The sequence below is a fragment of the Cnephaeus nilssonii genome (genome assembly GCF_951640355.1).
Source record: "Cnephaeus nilssonii genome assembly, chromosome: 5".
Lineage (NCBI taxonomy): Eukaryota > Metazoa > Chordata > Mammalia > Chiroptera > Vespertilionidae > Cnephaeus > Cnephaeus nilssonii.
In genome coordinates this window covers 86,226,061-86,248,746 of record NC_137076.1, presented here as the reverse complement: position 1 = coordinate 86,248,746, position 22,686 = coordinate 86,226,061, and the positions used below count along the sequence as shown (strand labels likewise).

General features: G+C 38.3%; 1 protein-coding gene across 3 annotated transcripts in view; it reads left to right on the top strand.

Annotated features, from left to right (window-relative positions):
* Positions 1 to 9,617: 9,617 nt before the first annotated feature.
* The window catches only part of JAKMIP2 (janus kinase and microtubule interacting protein 2), a 133,586-nt gene continuing 120,517 nt past the window's right edge, over positions 9,618 to 22,686 (top strand). For all 3 annotated transcript variants that reach the window (XM_079773101.1, XM_079773099.1, XM_079773100.1), the window contains exon 1: positions 9,618 to 9,870. The gene's annotated coding sequence lies outside the window, so the exon portion shown is untranslated. The remainder of the gene's footprint in view (positions 9,871 to 22,686) is intronic.

The window sequence follows — 22,686 nt, the reverse complement described above, 5'->3', positions numbered from 1 at the left end:
GGTATGCACATTTTGAATTTGCCTGAGGGTCCTGATTTTATCATTTTAAAAATTTTATTTCAATAGGAGTTTAGAGTTGTACAGATTTATTTGAGAGATGGATTGGGATTTTGTTAAGGATTGAGAAATTTATTAGAAGGCGAAATAGATGCTCAGAAAAGAGAAGCAATTTGGACTTAGAGTAAAAGAAAAGAGGTTTAAAAAGAGTTAAAATGACAAAAGCTGCTTTCTTGAAATGGAACTCCTCCTCTCTGGGTTGGGTCCTGCCTTCATTCCATCTCCCCACTCAGGATCAAACCATTTGCTTTAGAGTGGTAGTCTGACTCCTCAGAAAAGACCTCCTCAGCTGTAGCAGGAGTTAGAACCAGGGGCATGTTAAGCAAGAGTCCCCCAGAAGAAGGCTGTGGGCAGATGCAAGAAATCTCAAAGATTTCCTTACGAAGTTTGGTTCTCCTTGGTAGGTGGGGGAGGGACTCCCACAAAACTCAAACTTCTTATTTATATATTTTTCTAATATGGAAGTAATAGCAAGCTCCAGGGCTCCCAATTTCACACTTCAGACCAATCATAAGAAACAAATCAAAGAGTAATAAAATGTACATATGGGATGTAAGTATTTAAAGAAAGTTGGCTCATAAATATGAGACCATGAAATCTGTGAGCTGCACTTTTAGACTACCCTTTCCTCCTTCTCAGTCCTCTGCACCTGCTATGTCTGTCACAGGAAAATACAAAGTACTCGGCCATCTGAGGGACCTGAGGGATCATTTGGGGGTCTTGAGGTGGGGGGTATTAGGGACATTTTTCAAACATTTGGGGGCTGGAAGGAAAAGAATGGCTTTAAAGGCTTTAATAAGGAAGGTTCCAGTTAGGGGAGAGGATAATATAATAGAACAGCTGAAATTCATAGAGATCCTCCTTCATGCCAGGCATGTGTAAAGAATTTACAAACATAATTCATTTCAATCTCCATTCATTAGACAAAGGCAGTTTTAACCTGGCTTCATAGATAAAACAATGAGGCTGAGAGAAGATATGGTTACAAGGTCTCATGATTAGAAGGTGGTGGAATGGGGACAGTAGCCCTAGGAACCAGTAGCTGTGGAAGAGAATATGGTTTGGAATATGTAGGAGGCTCAGAGTAGAGGAAGGCCTTTTCTTCCTGGCAAGCCACTTCTCAAGGCTGAGGGATTTTTTTAGTCAAAAATCCTGCTGTTCTTCCAGGCCTCATTGATCCCTTCTCAGCCAAGATACTTATGCGCAGGGATGAGTCTCCCAACACTCTGATTGGTCATTAATGCCTAATTCTCAAGAATGCTAGGCCTGGGGAGAAAGGGAGGAAAGGCCCCTGAATGTTGGCTGCCCCAAAACCTGTCAGGTTTCCCCCCCACATTCCCAGAGCCAGAGCCTTGGGGCCTTTCCTCACTACAGAAGGAGAGAACTAAACCTTGACAGAGAGATCTTCAAAACAGAAGAGTTGTCTTTTTCAAAGTTATCCTTAATATTTGCCTCTCCCTCAGTCCTAACATCTAATCCATTAGCAAGTCCTCAAATGCCACCTCTAAAATGTATTCATTCAAAACAGCCTAATTTTCTCCATATCCATTGCCACCACCCTCATCTAACCACTATAAAATCTCTAGCCAAATGCCACACCCACTTTTGTCCACCACCAATTCATTTCCCACAATGCTTTGAACCACGTTTAAACTCTTCAATGTCTCTTCAATGCCTGTCAGTGGGCTCCAAGGTGCTGCATAATTTGGTTCCTGCCCACCTTCCCAACTGCCTCTCATGCTACTGCTCCCCATGCTCACCATATCCAGCTGTACTGACCTTCAGAAATATTTCTCATTCCTGAGCTCTCTCCTCTGAGCTCATCCTTCCATCTGAAACTCTCTTTTCTTAGTTCTTAAATGACTGGCATAATCCATTCATTCCTCAGTTTAAATGTCACCCCCACAGTGAGTCATTCTCTCTCTCCCTACCTTCAGACCTTAACTTCCTTTCAGTTGTTCATTGTTTCACAACACTTGTAAAATTTTGCTATGATTGCGGTGTTTTGTTTTCTTGTTCTTTGGCTCCTCACCCACTAGATGCTCAGCTCCATCAGGACAAGAACTATGTTTTGTTCACTGTGGGATGTATGTGTTTATTGCACTACCTGGGCCATGTTTTCTACTGTTGTGCTGTATGTGACAAGACATTTTGAGTTCCTAAGCACTATAAAAATTACAGTGTCTCCCATAGACAATGAAAAGAAAGAACTAAGTTAAAATTAAAAATAAAACTTGCATGTACACAAGTTTTGTAGACTTTCTAATTGTAAAAATTTGGAAAAGATCATTGAAATAGAACTTGTCTCATTTCTTTGGTGTCCCCGATTTGCTGGTAACCTCACCCAATGTGTTGTCTGCCACTGGGTAATCTACAATCGCACAGGACCTGAAAGGAAAAAGTGTTTCTTGTTCCAACATCAGAGCAAATGCTTGTATTACCATGTAAATCTTACTTAACAAATCTGTAATGGAACAGTGGTTACTGTTAGCATTACATCTCTTTTCTACCATACAGAACACTGAATCTGTTGGCTTTTCTTCCTGCTTTCTCATTCCACAACGCCTGCCAGCTCCTTAGCTATTGACAAACTCTAATCCCCCAAATAAATTAACAGAAGGAAAATATGGAGAAAAGGAGTTCTTTGTTTAGAAAGGAATGATGCGGATTCTTTCAACAAACATGTAAATGGCACATAATGTATTATGCTACATTAAACAGAAATTGAGTAACATGCCATGTTCTCCCATACCTAGGGACTTGCATACATTTCCTTTGCTTTGTCTGAAATCACCTTCCCTGCCCCACCCCACATTCTCTCCAGCAATATTTTCCCTGGGCTCCCACACTTAGTTACATCCTCCTTTTATATGCTATCAGAGCTTCCTACAGTTCTCTAATATAGCCTTCAACTTAATTTATTTTAAGTAATTATGTAGTCTCACTTCCCTTTCATATTATAAGCCCCATGAAGACAGTGCTTGTTACCTTACACAGCTATGTCCCTGGTTCCTAGTATAGTACCCATTAGTAGCTAGCAAAAAATATTAATGTATCAATAAATGAATAAACAGTATTCTTGACCTCAAAATGCTTACATTCAAGTAGGAGAGAAAGACAAATATTTACCATTCAACATCCTTAGTAATAAAGACATGACAGGGGTCAATGGGAACCTCAGTTCTAATGCTTATCTTGGTATCACTGAAGACTCCCTGAAGGTGGTGATGGACAAATCTTGAAGGTTGAAGAGTTTGGGGAAGAGTGGGGATTTCCAGGGAATGGGGTTAACAAAGGCAAAAGTGTCCATCTGCTTACACAAGGAGTCATCCATAAGAAGGTTGGCCATAGGAGTGTAGAGTTCACAAAAGAGTTCTAACATACTTGCTTACTGATAGTATTGATAAAGGATATGCAATTCGGTCAGAAGGTATTATCCTTCTTAGTGAACTCAAGAAGATCTTGACTGCTTACATTTAATGTTTTCCGTAAACATGTAATATGTTAATAACCTCTAATAGAGTAAACAGGGAATAAACAAGTTTACTTGAAAACCTCCCTTTTTTGCCTCATTTTTTGGGGAAATCAGAACATTGGCCTATCTCTGAGATAAACATCTCCAGAAATCCTCATAGTCTGCTGAAAGCTGGTCTGCAGTCATAACTGCAAGTTCTTAAAATAACCCTGAGTGATCCGAGTGTTTTGAAAACACCCAGAAAAATGTGCTATGCATTATCATAGTTATTATATTAATACTGTTATTAGCTAATGTTACTTGCCATTTACTTACTACATGCCAGATACTGGTTAACTCTTTGCACACATGGACGTTGATCTTCAAAGCAATCCAATAAAGTAAATAATGCTATTATGTCATACAATGAAGAAACTGAGGCACAGAGAGATTAAGCGATTTACCCAAGGTCACTCAGAAAACAAATGGTGAAGTATGGACTCAATCCAAGCAGTCTGTCTCCAGAGCCCACACTTTGCAGCTTCCTTCCATTATGCTGTGGTTCCTCCTGAAAATTTAATGCTGCTTTTGGAGCCAAGACCCACACCCTGTACTTTTTTAGAAATCTCATAGAATTCAGAAGTGAAAGTTGAAAAGGTCCCAGGAGAGGTAGACAAGTCTGGAAACTGTTTGTACTACTGGGAAGACACTCTTAGTACAAAATCAGTATTTCCCAAAGAACCCATGCACACTACTGGTAATAAGCTAGATGACTTTGAATATGCATGCATAAATATTTCCATTTTAATAGCTATGTATATTTAAGATTAGGATTAGATAGACATGCTAATATGCATGTATACAAATAAAACAATTATTACTTTTTAATTTTGAGAAATATAAAAAATATCTAACTGAAAACATATTATAATAACTTATAGAGCCATAATTCAATGCAGAACTCCTTGCTATTATATTTATTTACTGGTTTATTCATTCAAGAAATATTTATTGAACATTTAATATGGATCGGCACAGTTCACAAATAAATGAACAAAAATTCCCCCTCCACTTTCAACAGACCTGACTAGACATTTCTTCAAAGAGGACAGGACATACATTCAGCATATAGGCATATGAAAAGTTGCTCAACATTACTAATCATCAGGGAAATGCAAATAAAAAACATAATGAGATATCATCTCACAGTTGTCAGAATGGTTATCATCAATAAATCAATAAACAACAAGTGTTGGTGAGGATGTGGAGAAAGGGCAACCCTCCTGCACTGATGGTGGGGTTGTAAATTGGTGCAGCAACTATAGAAAACAGCATGGAGGGTCCTAACAACATTAAATATACACTCACCATATAACCCAGCAAAACTTCTGGTTATTTATTTTAAGCAATCCAAAGCACTAATTCAAAAAGACCTATGTACCCTTATGTTCACTGCAGCATTATTTACAATAGCCAAAATATGGAAGCAACCTAAGTGTCCATCAATAGATGAATGGGTAAAGAAGTGTACTACATATATACAATGGAATATTATTTAGCCATAAAATAAATGAGATCTTGCCATTTATTACAACATTATGGACCTAGAAGATAAGGTGCTAAGTGAAATAAGTCAGAGAAAGACAAATACTACATCATTTCACTTACATGTGGAATCCAAAAAATAAAACAAACAAACAAAACAAAAACAAACTCATAGATACAGAGAACAAATTGATGATAGCCAGATGGGAGATGGGAATGGGTAAAAAACGGGGAGGGATTAATATGTCAAATTGCCAGTTATAAAAACAGTCCCAGGGATGTACAGTACAGCATAGGGAATATACTAGTAGTCAATAACATTGTAATAACTATGTATGGTGTCAAATAGGCACTAGACTTATCAGGCTGATTGATCACTTTATATATTATATAAATGTCTAATCACTGTGTTGTACATCTGAAACTAATATAACATTGTATATCAACTGTAACTGAAAAAAATTTGTTAAATCCCTATTCTTTCATAGCTTACCTTCTAGTGGGGACAGATTAAAAATGTTAAGGTACAAATAAATAATCTATTAGATGATAAAAACTATGGAAAAATAAAGTGTGGTAAGAGAGAGGATGGCAATGAAGAGAAGAAATAAAATTTAAAGTTTAACCTTTTGAATAAAAATCATTACAAATACAGTTGAAGTTTCTGTTTTACAAAAAAAAAAAGAAAAAGAATGGTTTTGCTTTAAGTTCCTTTCACTGGGGATACTCTCTACCGTGCCTATTTTTATTGTTCTGCTAAAGCCAGAGACAAACTTCATTTTAAAATAAATAAGTAACAATAAAATAAAAATAACTTCCGCATGATTAAATATCTAAAGAAATGACTAAATAATCATTAAATATTATTAAATAACGATAACGGTGCTGCACAGATACGGCAAACGAGAGAGTAGTATTTGAATGTTTAAACTGGGGGATTGTCCAAACAGGGAACATTTTCTCTCCCGCAGTGGATTCTGTTTGTGTTGATGGTAAGAGGAAACCAGAACCACTCACCCCAACCAGGCCCGCGCTGGGCCTAGAACGCTCCTCCTTGGGCCCGCGGAGGGCTGTCACCTGAACAGGTGCGCTCCCGCCGCCTGCAGCTGTCTTCTCCGCTTCCTGACAAGCCCCCCTCTGCGGAGACAGCGGAGGATGAAAAATACAAAAGAGCCGAGATCCTCACAACCCATCCCTTTACGCTTACAGACCTTCACTTACTGGGCGCGCCTGGTTTAGGTACCTCGGCCCAAGGCTTCTTTGCAGCAAACCTCTCCCGCGCATAACTACTTGGCCTTGGCCGTAAGGCAATGTTGCCGTAAAAGAGATAAATAACGACAAATACAGGGGAGAGATTAAAAAGGACAGAATGAAACATGAAAAAGTGAATAACAACATTAAAGACTTTATTGCAAAATACAAAGTATGCGAATACGTTTTTAATTGCCTGTAGCTTCAAGGTGGTACCACTCAAATAACTGATCTTGGTTGTTTGTACCCAAGCATCTTCCTTCTGTGGGAAATGTGGGTCAACCCTGCCCTCAGAGGGCCCTCGCCTCTCTTCTCTCAACACGATGGGTTTCAAAATAACAAGCCACCAACTCGTGGGGAAAATCCTCATCATCTGGAAGAAATGTTATGTTAAGACCACCAGCACCATGTTTACTGGTAACTGTGTAGACCATTACGAGGGCTAGCTAAGATTTATATGTAATATACAAATGGAGTAACTGAGAAATTCGTCCAAACTAAAAAACCCCACCAAACAAAACAAAAAACCAAACTGTCAACCAGTTAGTTTCATTTTTACGGAGATGGACTCATCAATGGAGAAATGAACCCCTACACACACACACACACACACACACACACACACACACGAAAAATAAATAAATAAATAAATAACAAAAACACACCTAAACTGTCAATTGGTTACAGTGTCTTTTACGACACAATTTCCTTACTGCCAATTAGTGATGCTGCAAAAATGCTGTGGCAAAGGTGATTGTGGTGAAAGTCCCAGACAGTAATGCTAATGTGGAAGTGAGTGCAGACTGTGTGATTGATTGTTCAGGCTCTGGTGGGAGGTAGGGCCCACTAGCTGCACAGAGCAGGAGTGCTGAGGTTAAGTTGTAACCCTTTTCTCCACAAGTGAAATACCTTTAAGTCAGTTTTGTCAGAATAAGGCCTTAGCATCAAGGCCTTTTCCATGCAGGAAGTTCTCTCACACGTTAATATTAATTACGTAAGAATGAGTAACAAATGATTATAGTTAATATTTACTGAACATTTACTATGTACTAGCCATGCTAATGTTCTATATGCATGATCCTGTTTATTCTCATGATGGCCTGTCAGGTTCTATGATTAGTTCCATTTCACAGGTGAAACACATAGGTTCGGGGAAGTTAATTAACAAGCCCGACGCCATACCTATAGGAAATCAAGCCCAGGCTATCTGGCTCTGAAACTTGTATTAATCCCATTTGAACCTATAAATAACCCTATGGGTTAAGAACAGAGTATCTCCATTTCCTGGCAGAGTGGTATAGTAAAACCTCAATATAATGGACTAATTCAGGCAAGGGGGTGTTTATTAAAGCTGTAAATTCCTATATAATAAAGTAGGTTTTCCGAATTTGTATGCTAAAAATTTGACATATTAGTTAATTTACTTTTACGTAGACATGTTTGTGTAATTAAGTATGTATGAAAAATTTTAATTTCACATAAAAGTTTTCTATATGTATTAATATAATTTTTAATTTATATTGAATAGATCTAATAAACGTGTGCATTCACCGGTCGCCGTAAGTAAACAAATGCACGCAGCTGGGGCATGGCTTAGCGCACGTGGAAACATTGGCCAGCACCTGTTAAAACTGCTGCAGAAAGTCACACCACGTGACAACAAAATCAATTACCCCGAGATACAGTGTGATTACGTGCTAATCACTCCCCGAACATTGTTTACAAGAGGTGACTCTTGGATTTTAATACGTGGACTATAGTTGTAGCTATGTAATATTTATTTATATTGGTGAAATTACTGCAATGTTTTGTCCAACATATGGGCTATTCACTAAAATTTGTTTAAAAGAACGGTGAATTAATAACAAAAAATAACCTGTTAATTGTAAGCAAATCTTGGTTAAAAGCATTTAAAAATTAACAGGGTGTTAATTTTCACACATAACATACAGAGCGAAAAATTTGTCTGTCAAATCTAAAGTCTGTTAAATCAAGGTCTGAAAAATCAAGGGTTTACTGCAATGGTTAAACAAGAGCAGATGTTAGTGTTAGAAGAGCCAGAGTTTTAATTCTGGCCCTGCCATTTATTAGCTGTGTGAACTGGGGAAATTTATCCAACTCCTTTAGGGCTTAGAACGTCCTCCATTATCACACTTTAGAGTACTTTTAATCTCTCAGGCCTCCCTATATTTGTCATTGTCATCATCATCATCATCACAGATCACATGTATTAAGTGTTTTCTCACCTTGCTTTTTCCCATATTTGTAATTGCCATGCTATTCCTTTAATTTCTTGGATTAAGACATTAACACAATGTACCACTACTACTACTAGTAATCATTTATTGTACACTTACTACATGCCAAGTGCTTTTAGTGCATTGTCCCATTTGATCTTTACAACTACTGCATGAGATAAATACTGGTGTCATCTATAATTTATAGCCAGAAACAACTCACCTAGAGCTCAATACTGCTGACCTCACTTCTTGGGACCTCCAAAATAGCATTCATGAAAATGGCATGGAATTTACTGCAGCAAATGAACTAAAAAGGTTTGTAACTATCCACCAACTTGTGCTACTGAGAATCCTGATTGCTCAAGGAATTTGTTTCCTCTGTTCCATCTTCCTTTTCCACAGGGTAATGCCAATGAAGGCTGGGACTTCTTCACAGGGGGAGCTGGGAAAACAGTAAGACCAAGCAACTCACCTGAAAAGAACAAGGGAGACTAGTGCCAAGGAATCAGATTCTTGTTTTATTGCAAAGTCCAGCCCCTCATTTTGCTTCATAACAACCTTGAGTGGCATTGAGTAAAGGATGCTACAAAGGACAAACATATTTGGAGTGATAATAATTTCCTATTATACGACATAATTTTCTCCATTTTTTCCCCCTCTGATCTCACACTTAATACATTTCATTGGGAAAACCATATCCAATGCACAAACAGCTGAGCTGTTTGGTATGTTAGGGTCTAGATTTTGATTCAATTTAAATTGTTTTCTTCCCGTGCCTATGCACCCTTGCCCCACTTTTAAAGAGCCAGAGTCCAAGATAAGAGAGACCAAGAGCATCCCAGAGGGCAGCCGCACAAATTCACTCCCCTCCAGCTCCTCCAGCTTTTCACCCATCTCCCCTCCCCCTTAGTCTGATGCCTTACCATTGGTTATTACCATGACAACCAGCAGCTGCCGGGACGGGCAGCCTCTACCGCAGCAGGGGTGGGGCTGTGGGGGAGGGGGCAGGAGAGGAGGAGCCAGAGGAGGTGTCTGCTGCAAGTTCCTGGCTGCTTCTGAGCTCACCCCATCCTCCGAGAGGGAGGAGGCCCGAGTGGTGATGCTGCTGGTGCTGCTGCCGCCTGGACTGCCGATACTCTAGTGGGGCTGGAAGGGTGGTTCCTCTTCGCACCATCGCCAGCCAGAGACTGAGGGTGAAAAAAAAAAATCCCAGCAGCCGCTGCTGATGTTGGGTTCGGAGGCTGCATCCGACTCGGTCACAAGGAAAATGGATTCAGTTTGCACCTCTCCCTCCTTTCAACAGCTTCTCAAGGTCTCAGCATGGTGAGTAAGACCCCGTGGAGCTATCTTCTTGGATTAGTTTGTTCCCAAATGCCCTGTGTATGCATCTGTGGCCTGCCCTGGAACAATGACTCCCTTAGAGTGGGAGAAGATGTAGAGACAGAGATGGGGATGGAGATAGAGGAAGGTTGCCAGGAAGAGAGAAGTAAGAAGGCATCCGCTCCCGTTAAAAAAAAAAAAGAAAGAAAGAAATGGTGTTCTGATTTTACCTTAACTGGCTTAGAATGCAGAGTGAACCACCTGGTTCCTTTCCTTCCAAGCTTAGCAACAGAATCAGGGGGTGGCAAAAGAGCTAACAAGAAATGGGTGTTATTGAAAGGAATCATTTCATTTGCAGCTTCCACATACAGGGCTGGGCCTTCCTCAAAACCACATTCGGTGCCTCATAAGCTTCTCTGTCTAATCATAAGGTGATTTTGCTTAGGAAAGGTGGCCCCAGAATTGAGCGTTCTATTCCGGATTCTTATGTGCTCTTGTGGAGAAACCATTTGCTGGGTACAGTTTCATTTTTAGTGCATACATTTCATTGTGAATATACAAATGTATACTCGATGGATATGCATAACATATATACACATTACTTAGCATTTAGAGTGCATTTATGAAACATATTTATCTGCAAAGCATTCTTTGCAGTCATTTTTATGGGTTATCAATGCCCTTGCCTGCTTGGAGGTAATTGGATATTTTTGAAAGTATGCTTCTGGTTTGTAATATTATTCATTGACTTCATCTGGATTAATGTGAGATTTATTCTTGTTATGGCCCATCAGTTTTGTTGTGACCAATTAGGACAGATGCCTGTCATTTAATATGTATCGTAGCCCCAGATGTGAATTCATAGCCTGCCTCTTTTCTTTATTTTTAATTAGGTTTGTGAGGGGTGATTGGAGAACCCTGACTTGACAATGATGGGAAAGGGAGGTGGCTTATGGTATTATTTTGTGTACAGCGCTTTGCCAAATGATTGTGGAAGCAAATCAGTTTTCTTGGAATTCTACCCCATCCCTTTCATGTTTGTGCCTTGTGTCCCAGAAAGCACAGGCAAGCTGGATGGTGAGATGCATTCATTTTATTTAATAGTGATACTATTTGCTGTTCATTCCTTCAGTATCCAGGCACCATTTTAGAGTTCTCTGAAATGTATTCTGGATTCACTTACTTACGTGGTCAAGTAGGAAAGTGAGATTGTTTTGAAAAATCTAGGTATTTCCTAAGTACCCTAGTCATTTCCAAATTAATCTGCTTATACAATGAAATGAAATAAGAGAGAGCAAAGCTTAGCAAAAGAATGTGTGGCTTGCAGCCTAAATGGGGGTGGGGGTGGGTATTGTAGTTTACAAATGCTTACTGGGATCTGCTTGACCTTTTATTATGTCAAGGCTTTAGGGCAGCGCAGGAGACTAAAGATGTCTAAGATGAGTAGGGTACAGGCCTCCATTACCACCCAGGATAATGGATTTCATTGAATTAAAGCCAGAAAAATCCTTGCAGGTAAAAGTGTGTTAGTAGTATTACATTCATCACATGGACTAGTTTCAGCCATCGATCTGGTCTCTAACAATATCATTGTCAGTGCAAGCATTTTCTACAGTGTAAAATATCAGTATTTTTGGTTTTAATCTTTCATTTTATTTTACCCATCGCTCCCTTTCATTTAAAATTTTATATGTATTTGAATTAGGTTTATAGTTTAATTTCTCTGAGAATAAATGTCCTATTTGGTTTATATATGGGAAGACTTCTTCAGCAACTTAATGGAGAGAATGCATTTAATATGCTTATGGCATATTATATATTATATAGATGCACAACTCTGTAAAGTCTTGCTACCATGTGCCTAATTATAACAACTACATAAAGTCAAGCAAGGAAATATCCCTGGGCTTGTATGTCATATCAGAATTTTAACACAGTGCATCCTGAATTTTTTCATGACAACTTTTGACCTCCAAAAATTACAATTTCAGATATATCGACTGTAAGCCTTAAAGAATTAAGACATAGTTGACCCTGTTTTATGCAATGAAAACAGGTATCTTGGGGCTTTGTTTTCTTTCCTTTGTGTTGACTTTTCCTGGGGATATGGTTTTATAGGTGATGTTGGTACAATTTGAGCAGAGGCAAATCACTGTAGGCCACGGATATAGAACTAACAGTCATATGTTTCAGCTATGTGGTCAGACCCTGATACGAATACAGGTCTAGATTGTGGTCCCACAACTTGAGATGATTACATAGCCTTTGAGGAGGAGCCACAGAAATGTGAATTATGTGTAAAGAACTACAAATTGAACTCTTTAAGGAAGGATAAGGAAACTAGGATTATTACATTTAGAGAAACCTGAGAGGTGACAGTTACCTGCTTCAGAGAAGCTGAAGGTTTGCACGTAGGAAATTGCTTCTTGCCTATTTTGGGGAACCTAAAGAATGGAAAATGGGATCCAACTGCATTGGGAAGAATGGAGATTATAAATACAAAATGTAGAACTTTCTGATGGCAAATTGGAGTGGTCAACTGGGTAACCAGCTAGGGCAGTGCCTTCTTTTCTCATCAAAACCTCCGTAAATATGACCTAGACATGAATTTATTTGGGATGGACTAGATTCTTTCTCAAAAACTTCTCTGACTTTCTAGAGTCAACTGTCCATTTAAGAGTGTTTCATATCATGTACTTCTAGACCTGTAACAGTAAGACTCCATTTTGTAATGGGCTTTTAAATGACAGAATCTGGTTATATTTTTAAGAAATCAAGTGATCATCTGAAGGAAGAAATTTATATGTCATCTTGTCAGGATGCAGGGAACTGAACAATGGCCGTTTCACGAGAGTCCTTTCCCAGTAACTCCGTGGAGTGTGATGCCTAATAGCCATATTAAAATGATTCCCTTCTGTGTGGCTAATTTTGAAAAATGAAATGGGTTTCATTGGGGTCTAGATACAAAATAATTCAAAAGCCGTCAGATTGATGTCAGAACAAAACAAACCATATATAAAGGTACATTCAAACCCTGGCTGGTGTGGCTCAGTTGGTTGGGCTTCGTCCTACGCACCACAACGTTGCCATTTGAATTGCCTGTCAGGGCACATACTTGGGTTGCAGGCTCTATTCCTGATGGAGGGAGTACAGGAGGCAGCCAGTCGATGTTAAGCTCTCACATTGCTGTCTCTCTCTCTCTTAAAAAAAAAAAAAAAAAAAAAAGGCACATATAAGTTTTTGTGTAAATGAACCATTTAATAGCTAGTTATCTTTTCCTCAAGCACTATCTTGAAAATGCCATTCTGATTGAGATAGTAAATATTTTGACGGGTATTTAAACTTAGGTAAAACTTGTTTTAATTTGAATAAGACATTATCCAATTTCTCACTTTGTGATAGGATGTTCCTTATTTCCTCAAGTGATCTCAAAACCTATTTCAGTTTTATGTATACGCTTCAAGTCTCAACCAGGATGAACTAGAAGGAGAGTCAAAACCATTTTCTTCACTTCTCATAGGTCTATCAAAAGATTAATGCTTGTTTCCCATGGTTGCAGCCTAAAAGAAAACCAAATTTACCGTGGAAGTTTTAACATAAATAATTCAACAATAGGCTTTTACTGAAATAAACTAGATTTATACTTGGGTGTTATTCTGAGAGGTCAGTTACAACTGAAAATGTGTTTTCAAAGGAGATGAATTAATTAGTTGCAAACCTACTATTTGTAGAGCACTTATATGAGTAGCAACATTTGCATGTGTTAGCACATAGAATATTTTGGAGGATTTAAGATGTACACATGTGAAAAGTTAATGACAAAATAATGCATCTTATATTAGTCATTACGTCTTATCTATATATATAAAAGGGTAATATGCAAAGTGTCACCTTGGGAGTTAGACTGGGAGTTCGATTGCTCGCTATGATGTGCGCTGACCACCAGGGGGCGGCATGGAATGAAGGAAGGCCCTGGCCAGCAGCTGGAAGGCCCTGATTGGCCCTGATCGCTGGCCGGGCCTAGGGACCCTACCTGTGCATGAATTTTGTGCACCAGGCCTCTAGTATTAATATAATCCTTTGTAGTCCTCATTCATTTTACATTGTTGTATTTTAAACTTGTATTCCCCCCAATTCTATCACTATAAGTATTTTAAGTAAGTGGAAACAGTCTCAGAGAGGCTAGATTTGTTCAAGTTTGGGTTAGAAAAATGGTCTAACTGTGGCTGGATTCTAAATCTCATGAGCCCAATTGTGCCATATTAGAAAATGCAACAAATTACCTTGCCAATTTGAATTTTTAAATATCAAATATAGTAGATCTGCATTAAATGTGGCTCATCTTTATTTGGATTTTTATTTGAATATTTCAGGTGCCATGATTTGCTCTTTGATCATGTTGAATTGGTTCATAGACTAAGTGTACAGTTCGGGTATCAGACCAAAAAAAAACGGTGCACACAAAATTATTTTGGAAAAACTTTGGGATTCCTGATATTTCAGAAAAACACAAAAGCATTTCTCTAGGGAAAAGTCAGAACTATGTTGGACTGCTGTGCACTTATTTTATGACCAAGTACTATTTTTATTTTTAATGAGAGTTTGGAAGGTAACATAATTTTATTCTGTGCTTTGGACCTTGAAAAAACTTAGCCATACCTCCTACCTATATGTCCTAAGCATATCTCCACCTACATGTTCTTAAAAGTAAAAAGGGCATTAAATAATAAACAAGTGTACATAGCTTCAACAACTTCCTGATATTTTCCCCGAATAAACACTTTTATACTTTTCTGAAATATCGAAAGTCAAGTAAGTACTTTTCTCCAGAATATTCTAATTTTTGGTGCCTCCCTTTCTTTGCGAATGCCCTAGCATACACTCTGTCTGACTGGTAATTCAGTGCTGGCCAAAGAGCAAATTGTGCTGTCTGAACTGTCATTCCACATCCATTAGCTTGCGGTGCAAGAGAGATCTGTCTCACTAACGACATTCTGCTTTAAATCAGTATTCACCAGTACAGTTAAAGTTTGTCTTTGAAAGGCTTTTTTTTTTTCACATGTAAAAAATACATGCTCATTTTAAGAGAAAAAAATGATAATACAGGAATGTTTAAAAAGAAAGTCACCCATAAGTCTACCATCAAGAAATAATACCTCTTAGCATTTTGGAATATTTCCCACTAGATTTTTCTTTTCTATATGACACTATAAACACACTCAGGCATAGTGTTTCATAAATGGGACCATACTCTAAGCATTGTTTTATAGTTATTTTACTGTGTCAATGAAATATGTCTCTACTAAAATTTTAATCACTGTGCATTTTTCTTGATGATCCAAGATGTTTTTTTCCCCCACATGGGGCTCTTTACACTTTGCTTTAAATACTTCTTATGGTACAGGTAGAGCCTCCTGCTTTACAGCAGCTGTGAGTCAAGCATTACTTTCAGGAAATACAAGATCTGTTACCCAGGCTTGCTACTACCTCTCACAATGGGCATTAAATTAACCTGGGTCATCTCTTGTCTGCTAATAATGAATGACTTTTTAGCCCAAGTCAGTGAAATCCCTGTTTGAAACACTGGGAATCTCAGCAGGTGCATGCATAAACAATAATTTAAAAAAAAGAATAATAAATATCTTTCAGATTTATGTTATTTTTCCTCTGTATGATAGTGGCATCCTGCAATCTTAACCTCTGTAACCAACTCAACTCCTTTATGAAAAAGTATTTCAATGACAAACATTAGCTGTCACATGACTTCTCAGACTAAACTGAAATATATTTTTGGCATATATATCCCTTAAACCTGTGTATATTTTTATTTGTTCTATATTTTATATATATATATTTTTAATTAAAGTATAGTTGGCATACAATATTACATTAGATTCAGGTGTATAAAATAGTGATTCTACATTTACATACCTTATGATGTAACCACAATAAGTCTATTAATCATCTGTCACTGAATGAAGTTATTATGATACTAGAGGCCCAATGCACGAATTCGTGCACAGGTGGGGTCCAGCTGGCCCGCCCCAATCCGGGCCATCGGGGGTGGGGCCAACCAGGGGGAGGGGTTGCAGGCCTTTGGTCAGCCGGCCACGCCCCTTGGTCAAACTCCTAGTCAAGGGGACAATTTGCATATTAGCCTTTTATTATATAGGATTACTGACTTTATTGCTTGTGCTGTGCATTGCATCCCCATGACTTATTTATGTTAAAACTGAAAGTTTGTGCCCTGGCTAGTGTGGTTCAGTTTGTTGGGCATCATCCTGTGCACCGAAAGGTTGCTGGTTTGATTCTCAGTAAGGGCACATGCCTAGTTATGCTCTCACATCCATGTTTCTCTCTTCTCTCTTCCTCACTCTCTAAAATCAATAAGCTATGTTTAAAAAAACAACAACTAGAAGTTTGTACCTATTATTCCCCTCCACATTTTTCATCCATTCCTCCCACTCCCTCCGGTCTGGCTCTGTATCTATGAATGTGTTTATGTTTTGTTTTAAATATGAATATAGTTTTTAAATGAAAGCTCACTCTCATCAGACTCTTCCCCTTTTAAAATAAGACTAGTTGGATTCTTCTTATACTTTAACTTTGAGCTTTAATATGACTCCTTGTAGAGGTCCATCTATACTAATAAAAGGGTAATATGCTAATTAGACTGGGAGTCCTTCCAGGTGACCTTCCGGATGTCCTTCCGGACAAAGCCATGGTGGTGGGGCCGAGGCAGAGGTGGTTAAGGGTGATCAGGCCAGGAGGGGAGGGGAGCTGGGGGTGATCAGGCCGGCAGGGGGGCAAGTTGGGGACAAGCAGGCCAGCGGGGGGAGAGGCAGTTGGGTGTGATCAGGTCAGCGGGGGTGGCAGTTGGGGGCAATCAAGTCGGCAGAGGGAGGGCAGTTGGGGACGAGAAGGCCGGCAGGCAGAGTGGTTAGGGGTGATCAGGCAGGCAGGCAGGTGAGTGGTTAGGAGTCAGCTGTCCTCGATTGCGAGAGGGATGTCCCACTGCCGGTTTAGGGATCGGGCCTAAACCGGCAGTCGGACATCCCCTGAAGGGTACCCAGATTGGAGAGGGTGCAGGCTGGGTTGAGGGATACACCCGCCCCCCCCCCCCCCCCCCCGTTCATGAATTTCTTGCACCGGGCCACTAGTATATATATATTTATTACCCTCTGTACACTGTGTGTTTCCTTCACAGCATGTATCAAAGTTGTAATTTTAGAGCTTTTTGTTTGCTTTCTTGATTTTCCCTACCCTTCACTATGAGGGTGAAAAATTAAACTATTAATAGCAAATGGCTTAGCACAATATATGTGCTCAGCAAATACTGGCTGACTGAATGAATGAATGAATTGTCCCCTGAAACACCTCTGGCTTAAGATTGTAGAAGTGCTCTTTTACTAGTAGTTCTTTGCACTGTTCTCATCCTTTTATTTTGGTTGTGAAGATAAAATGGATTTTGTATTCAGATATGTGATCTCAGGATTTTAAATTTTGATAAAAGAAAATCAAAACTCAAAAGGTAACAAATCACACCACTTCAAAATCCATCATTAAAAGGTGTACACTACTATATGTTATGACATAAATAAGAAAGCTGTGGACATTTCTTTTCTTCCCTTGTGGTTTCTTTAATTCCCTCCCAAAGGGAATTGCAAGTCAGACATAGTGACACCATTAAGAGAAAACCATTGATTTCAGTGTAATTAATTAAAATAAATTAGTAACTTAATATTAGCATCAAATTACTTAATACACACTCATAGCTATTTTGCTATTCTAGAAACCCACCCTAATAAATTCACTAATCATAAATAAATCATTTATTCATTTCTATATCTAAAAATCAAGCTGAAACAAATTGAAGTAATAACCTCACTCAAAAGATAAATTAAAGCAGCATCTTGCTTTCATGAAAGTTTTGAAATCAAATATCAAAAGAGTAACTTGGAAGAGTGAGGTATCCTTGGCAAATACAGAGGACTGTCTTCAAGCCAGTGGGAACAGCCACCTCTCTAGGTGCCTAACCTGCTGATCCAGTGTAACTTAAGTGTGAGGAAAAGTCTTTGTTCCCTTTCTTTTTCTGGAATCTATATCAAGATCTTTTACTGCAATGCTTGAAATTCTGGAATCCAACTGCAGTTAAAATCTACATAGAAAATCAAATCTAAGTTTAGTTGATACTCTTTGATCAGAAAACAATTCATTGGTATTATTTTCAGGAAGGAAATTTTGCTGAGATCGTTGTGAATCTAAAAAAGCCTTGTGAGCATGTGCTTAAGAGGATGATATTTTCATCATGCCTTCTGCTGCAAACTGGAAAATGTCCCCTGGAAAATGCTACCCACTACAAAACAGTGAAAATGTAAACGAAGTAAATGTTCCTCACCTATATTTCTTACCTGGCTCTTTCTTATGCAGCATTTCATGGAAAGAGATACCTCCAAAAATAAGCTAAGCTCTTACTTTATAGTCATTATTGATTCATATTTAAGTCCCATAAACTATTCATAGGTCAGATATACCTAATTTGAACACATATTTCAAAACAAAAATTGTTTTTTAAAATGCAAGAATACTGATGGAAACAATTAGAGGTAACCTATACATATATAAAAGCCTAAGCGACCGTTACGACCGAATGACCGGAACAACTGGTCAGTCAGTCGTTATGATGCACACTGACCACCAAGGCGCGGATGCTCAATGCAGGAGCTGCCTCCTGGTGGTCAGTGCACTCCCACAGCCAACCTCCCAAGGTCCCTCCCCCTGTCCAGCAGGCCCCATCCAGCAGGCCTCAGCTGGAAGGCCCTGTATGGCAGCCGGCCCGGCCCTGATCAGGACTGGGCGAGATGGTCCCGATAGGCCCTGATCACTGGCCAGGCCTAGGGATTCCACCCGTCTACGAATTTCATGCACCAGGCCTCTAGTACTTTAAATAGCATCATTCTATAAAATTTAGGATATGGTGTCATTCTACCAATAAATTATTAACATGTTAAGCGCCAAGCCTGTTTTGTCTTCCTTTCCATTTAGCCTGCAATATCTGATTTCACCGATATGCTGGCAGCACCAGTGACTGACTGGTCTGGACGGAAAGTATAGTGTCAGTCACCAGTGACTGACATGGCACTTAACATGTTGAAAGAATAACAAGATAATTGACAATATTTTTTATGTAACAATAACCAATCTGGAGAGTTTATACTAAAAATTAACACTGAATTCACATGAAAATTCATAAAATACTAATTCTTCCAATGGGCACTGACAAGACAGAGAGAAGGACTTAGGTGTCTTGAAGGTATTATAGATCCCATTGCTTTTTTATGAATTTCCTAGATGATTCAGATTATGAAAATGGGTACTCTGGATCACTGAGGTTTCTCTATCCTCTGCTCTGCTCTAGTTTACCTAGGCCCAGAGGAAGGAATTACTCCTACTCCATTGGCTCAGTCTTTGTCCCTGTGTCTCTTAAGGAGGAATTAAAAGGTAGTTAATTCACCATGAAATGAATTTTGAATTTTAGAAAATGTGAATTTTTTTTGGTATTAAGGAAAACATTTGAATTATGTCTTATTTTTATTTGAAAATCACTTCATTCAATAAAAGCATTTATAAAATTTAGAATTTATAGTAATTTGAGCCAGGTGCCTAAAACATTAGTAATCATTAAAAATAAAACTTAATATTTAAAAATGAAGTAACAGGAAACCCTTTACTTCTAGTCAATTTTGCTTAAAAAGAACATTTAGGTATCTTGTTCTCTTCTTGCTAGATTGTATTTTAGGCTTCACAGGGTACAAGGCTACACCATGAAACAAGAGAAAGGAAAATATCAGCCTGCAACATAGAAATTGATTTTTCTACCACTGTACGACCTTCAGGTTTTGATCCTTTATAGAGCTCAATCTCTAAATGCATGCTTAAACATGCCTGAGTCATACTAATGCTCCTACCTGGACAGGTTTGACTACACATATTGTCCAAACTCTTCTAACTGTGGGTATATGATTTTATATTTTTCTTATTTCATTCTACTTAAGGTTTTTGAAATCAAACCTAAATGGTTTAGCCACCATCCCTGAAATGCAATAAAGTGTCAGGATTAATATTTCTAATCAGTCACTGGTCATTTGCTTACTGAACTTTCACTAACATTTGTATAGTTTGAAAACATTAACAGTCTAGATTTATTTTATATAATCCTCTTGCTTTGAAACATCGATCTTTGGCTGTATAGTCAACTATAATCTAAGCAGAATCGATTGGTTCTCAGCTCAGATGGTGCCATCACTTACCACATTCTTGGTGTCCTTAAATGCTGTTTGACTAATGTAAGGATCTTTATGACTGAGAGTAGCTGATGAAATAGTGGAGAAGCGTTTTGTTCAGAAGACAGTAATTTTGCAAAACAGCACTCTCCCTTGGGTCAATCTGAAAATTTTTTTAGACTTGATGCTGACTTATCTATATTATTTAGAAGAATTGGGGATAACCATAGTTTCAAATTGTCTTTATAATTCAAGTAAACAATTTATTTCCTCTTTAAACCCTTCCTAGTATGGGAATATAATGAGGCCATACCCACAGTAAGTATTGGAAGTCATGTTAGATACATTGATTCCATTAACAGTCAAGGGACTCTTTCATTACTGTTTTTTCTGCATTTAATAGATAAAAAGTAACCCAGAAGGTGAGGAAAAAATCTAAATCCGAAGGGAAAATGGTCACTGAGTGTTTAATGATGTATTGATTCTGATTCGCCTGCCTTCACTTTGTTTTTCTTTCTTTGAGCTATGATTATCAGTACTCCAGCCTCTGCAGTAAATAATCTGCTCGCTCTCTCTCTCTCTCTCTCTCTCTCTCTCTCTCTCTCTCATCAAATGCCACTGAGGCAGAAACCTTTAAAACTGGCAAATATTTTGAACGCTTTATTTTTCTTTAAGTAAAAAGAAAGTCTTGGGCTACATTAGCTATAATAAGGGCCCTTCCAGCTATAAAGATGTTTATGACACTGTGACTGTCCCTCACATTTGCTGGCAGTTCTGTGTCATAATAAATGCTTCCTAAAGAAATAAAATAAGCAATGAAAGGACTTGTATGCATGCATATTAGCATAACCAATGGACACAGACACTGGGGCTGTGGGGGCTTACCCCAGGTGGGAATGGCTAGGTGGGGGGTGTCAATCGGGGGGAAAGGAGACATATGTAAAACTTTAGACAATAAAAAAAAAGAAATAAGCAATGTCAGCTTTTTGTCATTTTTCTCTTTCACTGCATTTAAGTCTCTGTGTGTGTGTGAGAAAGAGAGAGAGAGAGAGAGAGAGAGAGAGAGAGAGAGAGAGAGAGAGAGAGAATATTGCCATTCAGTTTAGCAAAAGGTCATTAAATCCAAACCATACATCTAAAAAGCCATATAATGTTGTATACTGCTGGACTAATTAGTCAGTCCAATACATAAAAGTGTTAAGTTTACTTTTTTTCTTGTCTTCAGTCCAGATACTGGATCCCTAAGTACTGATGTTCAAGTACCAGGTGAATGATTGATTGGCAGGTTTTCTGACTTATTTAAGGGATTATATCACTTTTTTTTTAAGGACTCTTTCCACTCAACATTATGAGTGTATGGTAAGTAGACGCCCAAGGCAGGAATATTCTCTGCCCTATAAAATATTTGCTCATACACATTCAGAAAGTCAATTTCTAGATATCTTTTTAGAGGCCATGTTGGAAGCCAGCTTGCCATATGTGTAATATTTTAATCAAGGTATTAATGTAGCTCTGCTTGAAAAAAGAAACAATCAAATGACAGGGTACAGGATTTTTATTTTTGGTTCTCTCCCATTTCTCAGGACACCTTTTGCTGTTGTATATCGAGTCAGTAGAAATTCTTGCAAAATCAGTGAATCCCTTGACTTTAACAGGTGTTCTTTGCCCATTTCCCTGTCTTGGTACCAAATTCACATATCCCATCTGCAATTTTTTATTAGGGTGACCTGGTGTGACACAGTGTGAAAGCACAAAACTGGGATTCCAAAATCCTGGATTTAACAGGAGTTAAGATAATTATTAACTATAAATATATGCAGAAAATGAAAACCCTAGGATTTAGATAAGCCAAATGAAGACCAGCAAAGTTGTCCTGCTAAGTTTAAAGCTGAAATGATGCTGAAGGAAAGTCACCAAAGTGATTGTATTGCCCCCATCAATGGGAAAAGAACCAAGCTTTCTTGATGTTCTATCTACTAATAATTATGGAAGTTAATATCGGGGTAATCTCTCTTTTTGGGGGAAAATAGGACCTATTAGTTTAGGTGCGTGGATCTCTTTCTTAATTTACAAAATGAACTCTGATAAACCATATTGTCATCTATTAGTAATTATTCAGTATATACTTATAATGTAATCCTTTTTAGTTATTATAGTTATTTTTAATGTACTTATTATGAGCATTAATTGTTCTTTCCATAAATTATAGATCAGTTGAAGAGTTTCATTTACCACTTTTGCTTAATTTTATTCAATGTCTCTATCATTTGTTTGTGCCTTTGCCACAGCATCCACTTTGACTCCTGACCCCTTCCCATGTCCTTTTTCCTCAACTTGTTGCTCTATGTTACTTAGCCCAGACACCCAGAATGTAAGACAAATCTTTGCCTGGCAGGCTAGTCCAGTGCACTCAGACCTCCCCTTGTCTGAATTCCTTTCATACTTGTGATCACTACCGCACTGTTTAGTGCATAATTGTTCTCCTTGTTTCAAATGTTCTAACTCTGTTTCCACAGCTGCATTGAAAGGCTCTTAA